The sequence below is a fragment of the Heterodontus francisci genome, chromosome 5 (genome assembly GCF_036365525.1).
Source record: "Heterodontus francisci isolate sHetFra1 chromosome 5, sHetFra1.hap1, whole genome shotgun sequence".
NCBI lineage: Eukaryota > Metazoa > Chordata > Chondrichthyes > Heterodontiformes > Heterodontidae > Heterodontus > Heterodontus francisci.
The window spans coordinates 47,287,479-47,302,631 of NC_090375.1; the positions used below are offsets into that span (position 1 = coordinate 47,287,479).

General features: G+C 45.7%; 1 protein-coding gene across 8 annotated transcripts in view; it reads left to right on the top strand.

Moving 5' to 3' along the window:
• LOC137369819 (zinc finger protein ZFAT-like) overlaps nt 1–15,153 on the top strand; it is a 359,810-nt gene that overhangs the window by 142,618 nt on the left and 202,039 nt on the right. The gene's annotated exons all lie outside the window — the stretch shown is intronic.

Below are 15,153 nucleotides of genomic sequence, written 5' to 3' on the forward strand. Positions count from 1 at the left end.
TTCATTCAACAGAATAAAATACAAACATACGACTTAGCAGGAGGAGGCCACTCAACCCCTCTACCTTGCTCTGCCATTCAACGAGATCATGGCTGATCTGATTGTAACCTCAACACCACATTCCTGCCTACCCACATGCTTATGAAGAATTTATCTAACTCTGCCTTAAAAATATTCAAAGACTCTGCTTCCACCACCTGAGAGAAAAAAATTCTCCTCATCTCTGTCTTAAATGGGCGATCTCTTATTTTTAAACAGTGACCCCTAGTTCTAGATTCTACCACAAGGGGAAACATCCTTTCTACATTCATCCTGTCAAGACCCCTCAGGATCTTTTATGTTTCAATCAAGTCGCTTCTTACTGTTCTAAATTCCAGCGGATACGAGCCTAGCCTGTTCAATGTTTTCTCGTAAGACAGCCTGCCCATTCCAGGTATTCATCTAGTAAACCTTCTCTGCACTGCCTTCAATGCATTTACATCCTTCCTTAAATAAGGAGACCAATACTGTACACAGTACTCCAGATGTGGTCTCACCAATGCCCCGTATAGCTGAAGCATAACCTCCCTATTTTTGTATTAAATTCCCCTCGCAATAAACAATAACATTCTATTAGCTTTCCTAATTACATGCTGTACCTGCATACTAACCTATTGCGATTCATGCACGAGGACACCCGGAGCCCTCTGCATCTCCGAGCTCTGCAATCTCTCACCATTTAGATAATGTGCTTTCTTATTCTTTCTGCCAAAGTGGACAATTTCACACTTTCCCACATTATACTCCATTTAGCAACCATACCTTCGGTCCTTTCATCAAAGTCATTTATAGAAATTGTAAAAAGTTCCGGCCCCAGCACAGATCCCTTTGGCACATCACTTGTTACATCTTGCCAACCAGAAAATGACCCATTTATGCCTCTCTGTTTCCTGTTGGCTAGCCAAACTTCTATCCATGCCAATATGTTATGCTGCTACACCATGAACTTTTATTTTCTGCAATAACCTTTGATGTGGCACCTTATCAAATGCCTTCTGGAAATCTAAGTACAGTACATCCACTGGTTCCCCTTTATCCACAGCACATGTAACTCCTTCAAAGAACTCCAATAAATTGGTTAAACATGATTTGCCTTTTACAAAACCACGTTGACTCTGTCTGATTACCTTGAATTTTTCTAAATGCCCTGTTATAACATCTTTAATAATAGCTTCCAACATTTTCCCTAAGACAGATGTTAAGCTAACAGGCCTGTAGTTTCCTGCTTTCTGTCTCCCTCCCTTTTTGAATAAAGGAGTTACATTTGCTATTTTCCAATCTAATGGAACCTTCCCTGAATCTAGGGAATTTTGGTAAATTAAAACTAATGCATCAACTATCTCACTAGCCACTTCTTTTAATACCCAAGAATGAGGTACATCAGGACCCGGGGACTTGTCAGTCCTCAGCTCCAACAATTTGTTCAGTACCACACTCCTGGTGATTGTAATTTTCTTGAGTTCCTCCCTCCCTTCCATTTCCTGACTTGCCACTAATACTGGGATGTTACTTGTATCCTCAATAGTGAAGACCGATGCAAAATATCTGTTTAGTTCATCTGCCGTCTCCTCATTACCCACTATTAATTCCCAGACTCACTTTCTATAGGACCAACGCTCACTTTGTTAAGAACAAAGAACAGTACAGCACAGGAACAGGCCATTCGGCCCTCCAAGACTGCGCCGATCTTGATGCCTGCCGAAACTAACACCTTCTGCACTTCCGGGGCTCATATCCCTCTATTCCCTTCCTATTCATATATTTGTCAAGATGTCTCTTAAACGTCGCTATCGTATCTGCTTCCATCACCTCCCTTGGCAGCAAGTTCCAGGCATTCACCACCCTCTGTGTAAAAAAAACTTGCCTCACACATCCCCTCTAAACTTTGCCCCTCGCACCTTAAACCTATGTCCCCGAGTAACTGACTCTTCCACCATGGGAAAAAGCTTCTGACTATCCACTCTGTTCATGCCGCTCATAACTTTGTAAACCTCTATCATGTCGCCCCTCCACCTCCGTCGTTCCAGTAAAAAAAATCCAAGTTTTTCCAACCTCTCCTCATAGCTAATGCCCTCCAGACCAGGCAACATCCTGGTAAACCTCCTCTGTACCCTCTCCAAAGCCTCCACGTCCTTCTGGTAGTGTGGCGACCAGAATTGCACGCAATATTCTAAGTGAGGCCTAACTAAGGTTCTGTATAGCTGCAACATGACTTGCCAATTTTTATACTCTATGCCCCGACCGATGAAGGCAAGCATGCCGTATGCCTTCTTGACTACCTTATCCACCTGCGTTGCCACTTTCAGTGACCTGTGGACCTGTACGCCCAGATCTCTCTGCCTGTCAATACTCCTAAGGGTTCTGCCATTTACTGTATACCTCCCACCTGCATTAGACCTTCCAAAATGCATTACCTCACATTTGTCCGGATTAAACTCCATCTGCCATTTCTCCGCCCAAGTCTCCAACCGATCTATATCCTGCTGTATCCTCTGACAATCCTCATCATTATCTGCAACTCCACAAACCTTTGCGTCATCCGCAAACTTAGTAATCAGACCAGCTACATTTTCCTCCAAATCATTTATATATACTACAAACAGCAAAGGTCCCAGCACTGATCCCTGCGGAACACCACTCGTCGCATCCCTCCATTCAGAAAAACACCCATCCACTGTTACCCTCTGTCTTCTGTGACTGAGCCAGTTCTGTATCCATCTTGCCAGCTCACCTCTGATCCTGTGTGACTTCACCTTTTGCACCAGTCTGCCATGCGGGACCTTGTCAAAGGCTTTACTAAAGTCCATATAGACAACATCCACCGCCCTTCCCTCATCAATCATCTTCGTCACTTCCTCAAAAAACTCAATCAAATTAGTAAGACACGACCTCCCCTTCACAAAACCATGCTGTCTCTCGCTAATAAGTTTGTTTGTTTCCAAATGGGAGTAAATCCTGTCCCGCAGAATCCTCTCTAATAATTTCCCTACCACTGACCATAAGGCTGACCGGCCTATAATTTCCTGGATTATCCTTACCACCCTTCTTAAACAAAGGAACAACATTGGCTATTCTCCAATCCTCTGGGACCTCCCCTGTAGCCAATGAGGATGCAAAGATTTCTGTCAAGACCCCAGCAATTTCTTCCCTTGCCTCCCTCAGTATTCTAGGGAAGATCCCATCAGGCCCTGGGGACTTATCTACCTTAATGCTTTGCAAGACACCCAACACCTCCTCCTTTTTGATAATGAGATGACTGAGACTATCTACACTCCCTTCCCCAGGCTCATCATCCACCAAGTCCTTCTCCTTGGTGAATACTGATGCAAAGTACTCATTTAGCACCTCGCCCATTTCCTCTGGCTCCACGCATCGATTCCCATCTCTGTCCTTGAGTGGGCCAACCCTTTCCCTAGTTACCCTCTTGCTCTTTTCTATATGTATAAAAAGCCTTGGGATTTTCCTTAATCCTGTTTGTCAATGACTTTTCATGACCCCTTTTAGCCCTCCTAACTCCTTGCTTAAGTTCTTTCCTACTGTCTTTATATTCCTCAAGCGCATCATCTATTCCTAGCCTTCCAGCCCTTACAAATGCTTCCTTTTTCTTTTTGAAGGCTCACAATATCCCGTGTTATCCAAGCTTCCCGAAACTTGCCAAACTTGTCTTTCTTCCTCACAGGAACATGCTGGTCCTGGATTCTAATCAGCTGACGTTTGAAAGACTCCCACATGTCAGAAGTTGATTTACCCTCAAACAGCCGCCCCCAATCTAAATTCTTCAGTTCCTGCCTAATATTGTTATAATTAGCCTTTCCCCAATTTAGCACCTTCACCCAAGGACTACTCTTATCCTTATCCACAAGTACCTTAAAACTTATGGAATTATGGTCACTGCTCCCAAAATGCTCCCCCACTGAAACTTCGACCACCTGGCCGGGCTCTTTCCCCAATACCAGGTCCAGAATGGCCCCATCCCTAGTTGGACTATCTACATACTGTTTCAAGAAGCCCTCCTGGATGCTCTTCACAAATTCTGCCCCATCCAAGCCCCTAGCACTAAGTGAGTCCCAGTCAATATTGGGGAAGTTAAAATTACCCACCACTACACCCTGTTACCTTTACATCTTTCCAAAATCTGTCTACATATCTGCTCCTCTACCTCCCACTGGCTGTTGGGAGGCCTGTAGTAAACCCCCAACATCGTGACTGCACCCTTCCTATTCCTGAGCTCCACCCATATTGCCTCGCTGCATGACCCCTCTGAGGTGTCCTCCCGCAGTACAGCTGTGATATTCTCCTTAACCAGTAATGCAACTGCCCCACCCCTTTTACATTCCCCTCTATCCCGCCTGAAGCTTCTAAAGCCTGGAACATTTAGCTGCCAATCCTGCCCTTCCCTCAACCAAGTCTCTGTAATAGCAACAACATCATATTTCCAAGTACTAATCCAAGCTCTAAGTTCATCTGCCTTACCTGTTAACTCTTTTCTTTTTTAAATATCTACAGAAACTCTTATTATCTGTCTTTATATTTCGAACTAACTTTCTCTCTTCCCTTCCTTATCAATCCTTTAGTCATTCTTTGCTGTTTTTTTTATTCTGTCCAATCTTCTGACCTGCCTCCCATCTTTGCTCAATTATAGGCTTTTTCTTTAAGTTTGATACTATCTTTAACTGGTTTAGTTAACCACGGATGGCGGGTCCCACCCTTGGAATTTTTCTTCCTCGTTGAAATGTATCTATTCTGTGTATTCTGAAATAGCCCCTTAAATGTCTGCCACTGCATCTCTATTGACCTATCCCTTAACCTGGTTTGCCAGTTCACATTAGCTAGCTCTGCTTTCATGCCCTCATAATTGCCCTTATTTAAGTTTACAATACTAGTCTTGGACCCACTCTTCTCTCCCTCAAACTGAATGTAAAATTCAGTCATATTATGATCGTTGCTATCGAGGGGTGCCTTAACTATGAGGTCATTAATTAATTCTATGTCATTGCACAATGCCAGGTCTCGTATAGCCTTTTGGTTGACTCCAGAATGTATTGTTCCAAGAAATTATCCCAAAAACATTCTATGCACTCCTCATCTAGGCTACCTCTGCCCATCTGATTTTTCCAGTCTATATGTTGGTTAAAATCCCCCATAATTATCACAGTGCCTTTCACACAAGCTGCCATCATTTCTTCCTTTATACCCCGTCCTAAAGTGGTTAATGTTAGGTGTCCTGTACACCACTCCCACAAGTGACTTCTTGCTTTTATGATTTCTCATCTCTACCCGAACTGCTTCTACATCCTGGTCTCCTGAACTTAGGACATCCCTCTCTACTGCGCGAATACCATCATTAATTAAGAGAGCCACTCCTCCACCTTTTGCTAGCTTCCTGTTCTTCCTAAATGCCATATATCATAGAGTCATAGAGTCGTACAGTATAGAAACAGGCCCTTCGGCCCACTGCATCCATGCTGACCATAATGCCTATCTATTACTAATCCCACCTGCCTGCATTAATTCCATATCCCTCAAGCCTTGCTCATTCAAGTACCTGTCCAGATGCCTCTTAAATGTTGCTACTGTTACTGCCTCCACCTCCTCCTCTGGCAGCTCATTCCAGATACCCACTATTCTTTGTGTGAAAAACTTACCCCTTTGATCCCCTTTAAACCTCCTCCCTCTCACCTTAAATCTATGCCCTCTAGTTTTAGTGACCCCTACCATGGAAAACAGACTCTGGCTATCTACCCTATCGATGTCTCTCATAATTTTATATACCTCTATCATGTCCCCTCTCAGCCTCCTTCGCTCCAGGGAAAACAGACCCAGCCTATCTAATCTCTCTTTATAACTCAATCCCTCCAAACCAGGCAACATCCTTGTGAATCTTTTCTGCACCTGCTCTAGCTTAATCACATCTTTCCTGTAGTGCGGCGACCAGAACTGCACACTGTACTCCAAATGCAGCCTAACCAACGTTATGTACAACTGTAACATGACGTCCCAACTCTTGTACTCAATGCCTCAGTCGATGAAGGCAAGCATGCCATACACCTTCTTCACCACCCTGTCTACCTGTGTTGCCACTTTCAGGGAACTATGTACTTGCACCCCAAGGTCTCTCTGCCCAACAACACTCCCCAGGGTCCTGCCATTCACTGTATATGTCCTGCCCTGGTTTAACTTCCCAAAATACATCACGTCACACTTGTCTGCGTTAAATTCCATTTGTCACTCCCTTGCCCACTTTCCCAGTTGATCTATATCCTGTTGTAACCTTAGACAACCTTCTTCACTGTCCACTGTACCACCAATTTTGGTGTCATCTGCAAACTTACTAATCATGCCCCTTACATTCATATCCAAGTCATTAATATATATGACAAACAACAGAGGGCCCAGCACCGATCCCTGCGGCACACCACTGGTCACCGGCCTCCAATCTGAAAAACAATGCTCCACTACCACCCTCTACCTCCTATCACCAAGCCAATTTTGTATCCAATTTGCTAGCTCACCCTGGATCCCATGTGTCCGAACCTTCTGGACCAGCCGACCATGCGGGACCTTGTCAAAGGCCTTGCTAAAGTCTGTGTAGACAATGTCCATCGCCCTGCCCTCATCAATCCTCTTGGTCACTTCCTCGAAAAGCTCAAATCAAATTCATGAGACATGATTTCCCACGCACAAAGCCATGCTGAATATCCCTAATCAGAGCATGCCTTTCCAAATGCATATAAATCCTGTCTCTCAGAATCCTTTCCAATAACTTTCCCACCACTGATGTAAGGCTCACCAGCCTGTCGTTCCCTGGCTTATCCCTGCTGCCCTTCTTAAATAAAGGCACAACATTAGCTATCCTCCAGTCTTCGGTACGTCACCCGTGGCTAACGATGATACAATAATCACTGCCAGGGCCCCAGCAATCTCCTCCCTTGCTTGCCATAGCATCCTAGGATACATCTGATCAGGCCCTGGGGATTTATCCACCTTAATGCACTTCAAAACCTCCAGCACCTCCTCCTTTGTAATGTTGATATGCTCCAGGATATCGCTGTTCCCTCCCTTGAACTCACTAGCTTCCATGACCTTCTCCATGGTAAATACGGACGAAAAATATTCATTTAAGACCTCGCCCATTTCCCGTGGCTCCACACATAGATTGCCACACTGATCCTTAAGGGGACCTACTCTCTCCCTAACTACCCTTTTACTCTTAATATACTTCTAGAATCTTTTAGGATTCTCCTTTATATTATCTGCCAGGGAAATCTAATGGCCCCTTTTCGCCCTCCTAATTTCCTTTTTAAGTGTAGTCCGACATCCCCTATACTCCTCGAATGACTCGCTCGATCCCAGCTGCCTATACCTGACATATGCCTCTATCTTTGTCCTGACCAGACCCTCAATATCCCTCGTCAACCAAGGTTCCCTAAACATGCCAGCCTTGCCCTTCCATCTAACAGGAACATGCCGGCCCTGAACTCTTCCTATCTCACTTTTAAAAGCCTCCCACTTGCCAGATGTCCCTTTACCTGTAAACAGCCTCTCCCATTCAACTTTTGAGAGTTCCTGTCTGATTCTATCAAAATTAGCCTTCCCCCAATTTAGGACTTCAACCTGACGACCAGTCCTATCCTTTTCCATAACTATCTTGAAGCTAATAGAGTTATGGTCACTGGTCCCAAAGTGCTCCCCCACTGACACATCAACCACCTGCCCATCCTCATTTCCTAAGAGGAGGTCGAGTGTAGTCCCTTCTCTAGTAGGGCCATCCACATACTACTTCAGAAAACTATCCTTGACACACTTAACAAATTCTTCCCCATCTGATCCCTTAGCACTAAGGCAGTCCCAGTCAATATTCCGGAAGTTAAAATCACCTATTACAACCCTATAATTCCTACACCTATCTGTGATTTCCCTACATATATGCTCCTCCAATTCCCTCTGACTATTGGGGGGACTATAGTATAATCCCATCAAAGTGATCACCCCTTTCTTTTTTCTAAGTTCTACCCATATGGCCGCGCTGGACATTCCCCCCGGGATATCCTCTCTAAGTACTGCCGCGATGTCCTCCCTATTCAACAGTGCAACTCCCCCTCCTCTCTTACCTCCACCTCTGTCACGCCGGAAGGATCAGTACCCCGGAACATTGAGCTGCCAGTCCTGCCCATCCCTCAACCATGTTTCTGTAATAGTTATAATATCACAATCCCATGGTCCGATCCATGCTCTGAGTTCATCTGCCTTACCTGTAAGGCTTCTTGCATTAAAGTAAATGCAGTTTAGCCTACCAGACCTTCCGCGCTCCCTGTCCTGCCCCTGCCCGGCCTGCCTACTGGACGTACTTGCTTTAACCTCTACATTTGCCTCAACTATCTCATCGGAGAGACTACTGCTTTGGGTCACACCACCCTCTTGCAAGACTAATTTAAACCCTCCCAAGGAGTACTAGCAAACCTCCCCGCAAGGATATTGGTCCCCCTCCAGTTTAGATGCAACCTGTCCTCCTTGTACAGGTCACCTCTGCACCAGAAGAGATCCCAATGATCCAAGTAGCTGAAGCCCTCCCGACTACACCAGCTCTTCAGCCACGCATTCATTTGTCTAATCCTCCTATTCCTACCCTCACTAGCACATGGCACAGGGAGTAATCCTGAGATTACAACCCTAGAGATCCTGCTTTTTAACCTGCCTATATTCACTTTGCAGGACCTCATTTCTCTTCCTGCCTATGTCGTTACTACCAATATGGACCACGACCTCTGGCTGCTCACCCTCTCCTTTCAGAATGTCCTTGACCCTAGCACCAGGGAGGCAACATACCATCCTGGAGTCTTGTTTGTGGCTACAGAAATGCCTGTCTGCACCCCTTACGATAGAATCTCCTATCACTATAGCTCTTCCAACCCTTTTTCTCCCCTGCTGTGCAGCAGAGCCCTCCGTGGTGTCACGAACTTGGCTGTTGCTGCTTTCCCCTGGGAGGTCATCCCTCTCCAACAGTATCCAAAGCAGGATATCTGTTTGAGATGGGGATGGCCACAGGGGACTCCTGCACTACCTGCCTGCGCCTGCTACTCCGTCTGGTGGTCACACATCTCTTTTCTGCCTGTGCAGCCAGTACCTGCGGTGTGACCACCTCACTAAAAGTGCTATCCACGACGTCCTCAGCATCGCGGATGCTCCACAGTGAATCCACCCTCCGCTCCAGCTCCATAATGTGGGTAGCCAGTAGCTGCAGATGGATAAAGTTCCTGCACACATGGTCGTCAGGGACACTGGAAGCGTCCCTGATTTCCCACATCACGCAGGAGGAGCATATCACGGGGCTGAGCTCTCCTGCCATGACTTACCCTTAGATTAATTAATTACTACCTTCATTAAAAAATACTAATTATACTAGGGGCCTTGTTCTGACCACTTAAATCTAAAGTCCTTTAAAAAAAAAAATACTTTAGTAGTACTCACCTTATCGCCAGAGATTTTTTTCCAACAAAAAAAAACTTTCCCCTTATTTTTTTAAAATATTCTAACAGCTGCTACTCACCAACCAATTACCTTGCAGTTCTCCTCTGATGTCACTGTTTGCCTTTTTTCTGTCAAAACTCTGGCGCGCTGGAAGAGGTTCGACTGCTCTCCGCTCCCGGAAGGTAAGAGACTGGGCCTCGATCCTCGGGGTCGATTAATAGGCTCCGCTCTCGGTGTTCTCCCCACAGGTCCGCTCCACTCCTCTCTGCTCCTTCAGTATTCAGGTCCCAATCTATGTCGTCCTGCAGCCATGTCTCTAACGTCTATCAGATCTTATTTATTTCTATTTGCGCTCTCAGTTCATCTTTTTTGTTTCGAATGCTACGTACATTCAGATACAGACCCTTTAGTTTTGACCTTTTATTATTTTTGTAACCTGTAGCCTTATCTGTTGATTTATACTTAGATTTGTACGCTCTGTCCCTTCCTGTCACAGTCTGTTTATCATTTCCCATATTAATACCTTTCTTTCTCGCCTTGTCTCTATTCCTTGATTTACTATATCTTCCCAAATTTGATCCCTTTCGCCCACGATTCAGTTTAAAACCCTCTCTACATCCCTAGTTATGCGGCTCACTAGAACACAGTCCCCAGCTCAGTTCAGGGGTAGACCTTCCCAATGGTACAGGCACCACTTTCTCCAGTACTGGTGCCATTGCCCCACGAACTGGAACCCACTTCTACCACACCATTCTTTGAGCCATGCATTAATTTCTCTAATCTTATTTTCCCTATGCCAATTTGCACATGGCTCAGGTAATAATCCAGAGATTATTACCTTTGAGGTTCTGCGTCTTAATTTGGTGCCTAGTTCCTCATACTGACCATGCAGAACCTCTTTCCTTGTCCTTCCTATGTCGTTCCTATGTCGTTGGTACCTACATGGACCACGACGAATGGATCCTCCTTCTCCCACTGTAAGTTCTTCTCTAGCCCTGAGCAGATGTCCTGAACCCTGGCACCGGGCAGGCAACTCAGCCATCTGGACTCTCGTTCTTTGCTGCAGAGAACAGTGTCAATCCCCCTAACTATTCTGTCCCTTACTACCACTGCATTCCTTCTTTCTCCCTCCACTTGAGTAGCTTCCTGTATCATGGTGCCATGGGCAGTTTACTCATCCACCCTGCAGCCCCAACTCTCGTCCAAACAAACTGAAAGAACCTCAAACCTGTTGGACAATCGGAAAGGCTGAGGCTCCTGCACTGCTGCCGTCTGGGTCCCCTTATCTGCCTCAGCCGCAGCCACACTCTCCTGTCCCTGACCACTGACCAAACGGAAGACCCTATCCTAAGGGCTGTAACCACCTCCTTGTGCAAAACGTCCAGGTAACTTTCCCCCTCCCTGATGTTTTGCAGTGTTTGCAACTCGGACTCCAGTTCAATGACTGAGCTGAAGCTCTTCGAGCTGCAAACACTTATTGCAGACATTTATATCCTGGATCACACTGGCATCCAGGAGCTCCAACGTGCTGCAACCGTGACACATCACCTGTCCTGCAATCCTTAAGTGTTTTAATTAACTACTTAATTATTTTATTTTAGTTTATTTTCCTTTTATATATATTTTATGAAGCTTGCCACTCGTTCACAGAACATAGAACAGTACAGCACAGTACAGGCCCTAAAGGCCAAACCTTTAACCTACTCTAAGATCAAACTAACTACCTGCCCTTCATTCCACTATCATCCATGTACCTATCCAAGAGTCGCTTAAATATCCCTAATGTATCTGCTTCTACTACCACCGCTGGCAGCACATTCCACGCACTCACCACTCTCTGTGTAAAGAACCTACCTCTGACATCTCCCCGAAACCTTCCTCCAATCACCTTAAAATTATGCCTCCTGGTGATAGCCCTTTCCACCCTGGGAAAAAGTCTCTGACTATCCACTCTATCTATGCCTCTCATCATCTTGTACCCCTCTATCAAGTCACCTCTCATCTTTCTTCGCTCCAATGAGAAAAGTCCTAGCTCCCTCAATCTTTCTTCGTAGGACATGCCCTCCAGTCCAGGCAGCATCCTGGTAAATCTCCTCTGCACCCTCTCTAAAGCTTCCACATCCTTCCTATAATGAGGCAACCAGAACTGAACACAATATTCCAAGTGTGGTCTAACCAGGGCCTTCTAGAGCTGCAGCATAACCTCGTGGCTCTTAAACTCAATCCCCCTGTTAATGAAAGCCAACACACCATACGCCTTCTTAACAACCCTATCAACTTGGGTGGCAACTTTGAGCGATCTATGGACATGGACCCCAAGATCCCTCTGTTCCTCCACACTACCAAGAATCCTGTCTCTAAGCCTGTATTCCGCATTCAAATTTGACCTTCCAAAATGAATCACTTCACACTTTTCCAGGTTGAACTCCATCTGCCACTTCTCAGCCCAGCTCTGCATCCTGTCAATGTCCCGTTGCAACCTACAACAGCCTTCGACACTATCCACAACTCCAGCAACCTTCGTGTCATCGGCAAACTTGCTAACCCAGCCTTCCACTTCCTCATCCAAGTCATTTATAAAAATCACAAAGAGCAGAGGTCCCAGAACAGATCCTTGTGGAACACCACTGGTCACCGAGCTCCATGCTGAATACTTTCCATCTACTACCACTCTCTGACTTCTATGGGCCAGCCAATTTTGTATCCAGACAGCCAACTTTCCCTGAATCCCATGCCTCCTTACTTTCTGAATGAGCCTACCATGGGGAACCTTATCAAACGCCTTGCTAAAATCCATATACACCACATCCACTGCTCTTCCTTCATCAATGTGTTTTGTCACATCTTCAAAGAATTCAATAAGGCTTGTGAGGCATGACCTGCCCCTCACAAAGCCATGCTGACTGTCTCTAATCAAACTATGCTTTTCCAAATTATCATAAATCCTGTCTCTCAGAATCCTCTCCAATAATTTGCCCACTACCGCGTAAGACTGACTGGTCTATAATTCCCAGGGTTATCCCTATTCCCTTTCTTGAACAAGGGAACAACATTTGCCACCCTCCAATCATCCGGTCCTATTCCAGTGGACAGTGAAGACGCAAAGATCATCGCCAAAGGCGCAGCAGTCTCTTCCCTCACTTCCCTTAATATCCTTGGGTATATCCCGTCTGGCCCCGGGGACTTATCTGTCCTCATATCATTCAAAATTTCCAGCACATCCTCCCTCTTAACATCAACCTGTTCGAGCATATCAGCCTGTTACACGCTGTCCTCACAAACGACCAGGTCCCTCTCACTAGTGAATACTGAAGCAAAGTATTCATTTAGGACCTCCCCTACCTCCTCCGACTCCAGGCACAAGTTCCCTCCACTATCCCTGATCGGCCCTACCCTCACTCTGGCCATCGTCTTGTTCCTCACATAAGTGTAGAACGCCTTGGGATTTTCCTTAATCCTACCCGCCAAGACTTTTTCATGTCCCCTTCTAGCTCTCCTGAGTCCATTCTTCAGTTCCTTCCTCGCTACCTTGTAACCCTCTAGAGCCCTGCCTGATCCTTACTTCCTCAACCTTAAGTAAGCTTCCTTCTTCCTCTTGACTAGCTGTTCCACATCTCTTGTCATCCAAGGTTCCTTCACCCTACCATCCCTTCCCTGCCTCATCGGGACAAACCTATCCAGCAGTCGCAGCAAGTGCTCCCTAAACAACCTCCACATTTCTGTCGTGCATTTCCCTGAGAACATCTGTTCCCAATTTATGCTCCCCAGTTCCTGCCTAATAGCATTGTAATTCCCCCTCCCCCAATTAAATATTTTCCCATCCCATCTGCTCCTGTCCCTCTCCATGGCTATAGTAAAGGTCAGGGAGTTGTGATCACTATCACCGAAATGCTCTCCCACCGAGAGATCTGCCACCTGGCCTGGTTCGTTGCCAAGCACCAAGTCCAACATAGTCTCCCCTCTAGTCGGCCTATCCACATATTGAGTCAGGAAACCTTCCTGGACACACCTGACAAAAACTGCTCCATCCAAACTATTTGCACTAAGGAGGTTCCAATCAATATTAGGGAAGTTGAAGTCACCCATGACAACAACCCTGTTACTTCTGCACCTTTCCAAAATCTGCCTCCCAATCTGTTCCTTCATGTGTCTGTTGCTATTGGGGGGTCTATAGAAAACTCCCAACAAAGTGACTGCTCCTTTCCTGTTTCTGACTTCCACCCATAATGACTCAGTAGACAAACCCTCCTCGACGACCTCCCTTTCTGCAGCTGTGATACTATCCCTGATTAGCAATGTCACTCCTCCACCTCTTTTACCTCCCTCCCTATTCCTTTTGAAACATCTAAACCCCGGAACATCCAACATCCATTCCTGCCCCTGTGATATCCACGTCTCCGTAATGACCACAACATCGTAGCTCCAAGTACTGATCCATGCTCTAAGTTCATCACCCTTATTCCTGACACCTCTTGCGTTAAAATAGACACACTTCAACCCATCATACTGGCTGCAACTTTGCCCTGTCAACTGTCTAACCTTCCTCATAGACTCTCTGCACTCGGTATCTGCCTGTTCAACAGCTACCCCATCCACTGATCCGTGGCTCTGGTTCCCATCCCCCTGCCAAACTAGTTTAAACCCTCCCGAAGAGCTCTAGCAAACCTCCCGCCCAGGATATTGGTGCCCCTCCAGTTCAGATGCAACCCGTCCTTCTTGTTCCTTTACTATTTTTAAATGTTAGGATTAGAATGGACCGTAATCACTTATCAGATACTCACCAACAGGTAGTTTCTTCCCAAACCAATCACCTTACCTGTGACGTTTGATTTAAATTAAATTAAAAGCTTACCTGTGTACTCACCCCGGCGGCTCTCTGTTGATTGGGACGTCACTCTGCTGTCACTTGTCTTTTTTTTTTACCCCCACCCCCCGCTCTGCTTGAGGAGCACAGCTGTTCTCCTCTCTCGCCTTCGCTCTGTCCCCGGTCTCCGACTCTGGGGTTTTGGCGCGCTTTTTAAACCTCTGCTCCCGCCTTGCTCCTCTCTCTCGCTCTATCTTCGATCTTCCTAGAACAGTTCTTGTCAGGCGACATTGAAGATCAGTTTTGGCAGGCTTCCCAGGGAAAATGCAGCAATGGGTTTCTGGCAGTTTCTTACACTTGCTTCTCAAGAGATGGACAACTGGCAAGCTCTTTCAAAGAGTTGGAGTTTTGCTCCCTTGACAAGTTTTCTCCAACTGTCTTTTCAAACCATTGTCCATATCCCAATTCACTGTCCAAAGCGAAACCAAAAACAATGTCACAAGAGTCAAGCCTCCTGATCCCTATAAATCTTGACCTGCCACTTCTTTGTAAACATCTTTCCTCCAAGTTAAAAATACGCCCTGCTGGGTAATTATTTGAAGACAGGTGCCTTCCATTAACTTTTTACAATCCAGACCGCTCAGTGACAAAGAACAAAGACCCTTGTTTAAAAAAAACCTTCCATGGATTCCCGTTCGGTTTTAAAACACAGATCTTCAAAATTTAACAAAAAAATAGAAGCACTCATAACACAGGTCTTTACATTCATTGGACTGGTGGAAGTATTAAGCATTTGATTTGCTGCTGGTTATGGCCCACATGCATCTCTTTCAAAGCAGATG